This window comes from Blennius ocellaris (assembly GCF_963422515.1).
Source record: "Blennius ocellaris genome assembly, chromosome: 23".
Lineage (NCBI taxonomy): Eukaryota > Metazoa > Chordata > Actinopteri > Blenniiformes > Blenniidae > Blennius > Blennius ocellaris.
In genome coordinates, this window is record NC_137672.1 from 18,037,224 (window position 1) to 18,043,243 (window position 6,020).

The window sequence follows — 6,020 nt, forward strand, 5'->3', positions numbered from 1 at the left end:
TGCTCATCCTAATTATGAATATTACACACAGTATGTATACTTATGCATGCGTTTTTATTTGATGTTCCAATTCTGGGTCAATATTTTGCTGTGTGAAGTAACGTTTCTAAAACAACTTTGAACCTAGTAGGTTTTAGACGAGTTAATTTTGAAAAAACCCTAACCGGAAGTTGTTGGACTTATTGTCGGGAGCTTTCCTTTGACCCGCGTTTGGCTCCAGAGATAATGGAAGTTAAACTGTAACCGAAAGGATTCACATGAATAATCTCCAAGATGCAATGAATCAGCTATTTCACACTTTTTTTCAACTGCTTTCACTGGATGACCTGACTTAACTTCACCTGACTTAACTTCACCCATGTTACGAAACGGTGACACATTTTATTTGTGAGAATATTATAAAGTTTATTTAATAAGCCACTTCATCTCTCTGTTCATATAAGGGTGCTGCTTAGGTTTGGGTTTTTTTTTAAGTCATTTGCAAACAACTCAAATGTATTAATCTCGAAGTATTTTAGTTATTTTCTAAACTCCTTGAGCTGCAGTTTAACAGACAAGACATTATTCAGTTTAATTGAATATATCAGAAATTGAAGCACAAAAACAACCTAGTAAATTAAAAACGACACCATGGTGAATGGATGTAGGTATAAATCAGGATTATAGATGGAAATATGAAATTAAGTTGTTATTGAGACTCTACTACTGAGATATTAATGATCTAATTTAACCTGTTGTTAAAACCATTAGTAACTAAGTACCTCCACAATGAGAAATATCATTCAAAACGTATAATCTGATTAATTGACCTTGACTGGGCCAGATCACTAAAATAGTGTCACAATGACCTTTAGATTTAAAGTTTTTCTTTATTGTGGCGCAGAGAAGTCTTGATAAAAACGTCTCTTATTTTTACAAAAACCAAACAATTACCACAGATAATACAACTTAAAGCCAATTTTAGTTAAACTTTCTGGTGGAAAACACAGTAAAATGTCCAAAAACCATAACACTAATAAAAATATATTTAAATTATTTTTTTATTTTAGGCAGTAGGCTGGAATAAATACTGATGTGTCTCTGAAAATACACTTAAAAAAAATTATTTAATACATATATATATCTATCTATATATATATATATATATATGTGTATATATATATATATGTTTTTTTATATATATATTTTATTATTGTTATAGTTTTTAGACATTTTACTGTGTTTTCCACCAGAAAGTTTAATTAAAATTGGCTTTAAGTTGAATTATCTGTGACAATTGTTTGCTTTTTGGGTGCTCTTACGACCAGAACTGCGCATGCGCAGACTTGGTGCGGCTCACAGTCGACAGCAGTTCATTGTGCAGCCGCTAGAGGGAGCCACAGTAAAAGAAAGATCCTTGAAAGCTCATTAAACACGCAGAACATGAAGCAGAAAGAAAGAAGAAGAAGAGAAAAAAAGAGAAAGCGCCTCTGCAATGCAGGTCAGTGGGTTAGTGGAGGAGCTATACTGTCTGCTGCTGGTTCACTGCAGCAGCTCCACCTCAATTTCCTTTTTTTTTTTGTCAAATATTTTCTCAGGAAATAAAAAAATAAATCCGGATTAATCACAGTGGGACGAGGAGGTGCATTACATTCTCATATCTTGGACTACGTTTTGATTTACAGAGAGATTCTCTCTTAGAAGAGTTTTCGCAAACTTACCCTTACATTTTGAGTTTAATTGCAAAACAAAATTTTATATTCATCCTGCAGTCAGTTTTTAACAGTAACACTTTTTTAAATTACTTTAAATTGTCAACGTTTTTCTTATAATTTACATTCGGTGTAAAATAATCCTGTGGACATGGAAGAACACAAGGAGTAGAAAATACAGATATACGTATTCAAATAGGAAGGAAATGTAAGAATTAAAAAACAAAATAGTTTAAGTTTCAAGAAAGAGGCTGAAACACAAGCGACGACCTTTGACCCGCCGACTAAACCAATCACAGGGTTTCGTCCAGACGTTTTGTTTTCCTAACGCGATCAGTCGTCCCAGAGCCGACTCTAATTGACTTTACGCTCTCTTTCTTTTTTCTTTTTTCTTTTTTTAAGCTCTCATCCACTTTCCAGCAGCTTGGCTCCCCGGGCTTCAAATTAATAATAACATAGAAACAATTAAAGTTAACGAGCTTTAAATCACGCTTTTCATTAGTTTAAACTGCCAAAGATTGTGTGACGTCTGGCGGAGACGGATCACGTATAAGGTTTAAGAATCATTGTTTCTTTTATTTATATAGCACCAAATACAACACAGTCGTCACTTCTTTTGCTTTAATGCTGATTCTGACCGTACAAATAACGATGTAGGCATAGAGAATTAATCTACAGAGACAAAATGGTCGAATGTTTGTCTTAATTTTGTCTCTATCTACCTGTATATCTCTATTATATATCTATATCTATCTATATATCTCTATTATCCATCTATATCTATATATCTATCTATGTTATCCATCTATACCTATATATCTACCTCTATTGGTTATATGATTTAAAAAATACTGCACAGCCTGTATTGCATGATAGTATCCTTGTACACAGAGTTCTACATTGTTTTTCTATCTATCTATCTATCTATCTATCTATCTATCTATCTATCTATCTATCTATCTATCTATCTATCTATCTATCTACCTACCTACCTACCTACCTACCTACCTACCTACCTACCTACCTACCTACCTATCTATCTATCTATCTATCTATCTATCTATCTATCTATCTATCTATCTATCTATCTATCTATCTATCTATCTATCTATCTATCTATCTATCTATCTACCTATCTACCTATCTACCTATCTACCTATCTACCTATCTACCTATCTACCTATCTACCTACCTACCTACCTACCTACCTACCTACCTACCTACCTACCTACCTACCTACCTACCTACCTACCTACCTACCTATCTATCTATCTATCTATCTATCTATCTATCTATCTATCTATCTATCTATCTATCTATCTATCTATCTATCTATCTATCTATCTATCTATCTATCTATCTATCTATCTATCTACCTACCTACCTACCTACCTACCTACCTACCTACCTACCTACCTACCTACCTACCTACCTACCTACCTATCTACCTATCTACCTATCTATCTATCTATCTATCTATCTATCTATCTATCTATCTATCTATCTATCTATCTATCTATCTATCTATCTATCTATCTATCTATCTACCTATCTACCTATCTACCTATCTACCTACCTACCTACCTACCTACCTACCTACCTACCTACCTACCTACCTACCTACCTACCTACCTACCTATCTATCTATCTATCTATCTATCTATCTATCTATCTATCTATCTATCTATCTATCTATCTATCTATCTATCTATCTATCTATCTATCTATCTATCTATCTATCTATCTATCTATCTATCTATCTACCTACCTACCTACCTACCTACCTACCTACCTACCTACCTACCTACCTACCTATCTATCTATCTATCTATCTATCTATCTATCTATCTATCTATCTAATGTTACATTGAAGCATAATTACATGCAGACGATGTAACATTTTCTATTATTTGTGTTCCAATCTTAAATATTTCACCAGCAGTCGAGCGCCGCCGCTAAAAAAAATCGTCGTTAAGATTATTTAGATTTTTTTTTTTTTTTTTTTTTAATGACTTTTAAGCAGTGATGTTGTAGTTAAAAACTATTACAACTATTAAAACCACGAATACAAGTCTTTTTCTATTGAGTATCTTTTTATATCGTGGGTATTGAGTTATATTCGTATCCCCCCCCCCCCCCCCCCCCCCCGGGTCCCATGTGTCAACCCCCCCCCCCCCCCCCCCCCCACACACACACACACACTCAAACCTTTGGGGACTGGCCACATGAAACAGCTGGTGTGCTACAGAATCCAATTATAAAGATGGCGGGGACTACCCTAACCCCCCCCCCCCTCCCCCCCCGCCCCCCCAGTTTGCTGGTTAGCACCACAGATGAGTGTGGAGGAGAGGCTGACCTCCACCAGCAGGCCCGTCTTCCTCTTATAGGTGGAAATTGGAATTTCAGATGGAGGCGACGTCTCCCTTTGATGTTTAATTCAGGCTTTTGAGACGCCGCCGCCACCAAACATCAGTATTTTATTGATCTTTCCGTTCCAGCCGGGAGGAAATAGTGCAAACCGGGGTTTTATTTTCTCGCTTTCCAAAGCGTTTGTGGACGAATAATCCACATCGTTTGGTTCATTTTGGGTAATTTCACCTTATAAGATGCTTTATTAACGGCTGTCTTAAGGCTTTGTACTCTTTTATTGTTGGTTCGATTTATTTAATGTCAAATAATCACTTGGGTCTTTATATCTAGTTTATAACTGTCGTGTCTGTTACAGTTTCACACATTAAAATACATGCGAGTCTAAATTTGCGTTTCCAGACTTCAAGACTTAAAAATCAGCGTAAAGATATTAAACTACATGATGATTATGTAATGAAATATCTTTCAAAGAGACAAAAAAATCAAACACATTTCTTCATTTACGACATTGTGGAGTTCTATTGTGTTATTATATAATTAGTTATGAAAGAAAAATACACTAAACACAAGTGATTGTTTTACTGTGTGGATGTTTTTAAAGGAGTCATTCAGGTTCTACATCTAATAAAACCATAATCACCTTTAAAATCTAAACTTTAAAGCTTTTCTTTGTTGTGGTTCCGAGCTTACAGGATGAAAACGTCAAGACATGGAAAGAACCTATATAAACATATGTTTTAATATAGGTTTTTAATATATGTGACATATATAAAATTGGCCATTTTCCTATATTATATGTACATAAATGCACATATGTACACGTATACGTGCATACAGACACCTATATAGGTACATATATGCACGTATATATGTGTGCATATATGTACCTATATGTTCTTCTTACATAATTGTTTTTTAGTTAGTTCTTATTGTTGTCTTGATAATGTATGACAGCTGCCAAAGTGAGATATAGAGGATATATATATATGTGGAAATAAAGACGCATATATGTGCATATAAACTGCTTGTAGGTTTCATATATGCGCATATATCCTCGTATAGGTTCTTTCCATGTGGGTAAAGCCAATTTTAAAGATGCTAACTAGCTCCTTATTGCACCGTGGGTGTTTTTACCCCCTGACTTTGTCTTACAGGCTAATCTGGCATTTTCTACGCCTTCCGTTTGCATCGCGATGAAGATTTAGCGCCGGGTCTTCATGTCTGGAATGATGAGTGTTTTTGTTTTTTCGCTGAGGAGCTCAGGTGTTGGAGGCAGCAGGACAGTTAAAACACCCCAGCAGGGGGTCTTGGACGACAACGCCACACCAACCAACCTCATTATCGCCTCTTTTTTTTTTTTTTGTTCCTTCAAGAAACATCGACTCCCATTGATTTTTAGGCTCCACTGCGACAAGTCGTCTCATTATGAAGGCGCAGGCCATGTGGCTCCTCTGACTGCAGGCCGCGGTTTGAATTAACGACGTATCGACGCAGGGCTTTGATCTGCTGTATTGACGCAGGGCTTTGATCTGCTGTATTGATTTATCAGCGTGGAGGCCGACGTTATGAGACGCTCCATCAAAAGCTCACGTCACCTATCCCACGAAGCCCTCCGAGCGCTGGCAAACTCACATTGATCACTTTTTAAACACGCGCTCATAATCAGAAGTGGAATTGACGAAGTATAAATACACACATTGCGTTTTTTTTTACTAACTTTCTAATCTAACAGCCACCAAAAACATGATAATTTGGCTAAAATGTGCTAAATTTGTAATATATTTGAATATTTTACCAATATTTTAATATGTTGTGTTACACTTGTGCAGAATTTTAAAAAACAAACAAAGTCTTTCAAAATACATCATATTTTGAATTTAAAAGCCATTTTTTTTCCAGTTTGTGTGCAGTTTCCTCATCAAAAACCGGCACAGTGGACGACTTAGTCGTGGTGTTTAT

General features: G+C 35.6%; 1 protein-coding gene across 1 annotated transcript in view; it reads left to right on the forward strand.

The window, feature by feature from the left end:
• adisspb (adipose secreted signaling protein b) overlaps positions 1-6,020 on the forward strand; it is a 215,827-nt gene that overhangs the window by 51,364 nt on the left and 158,443 nt on the right. The window lies entirely within an intron of this gene.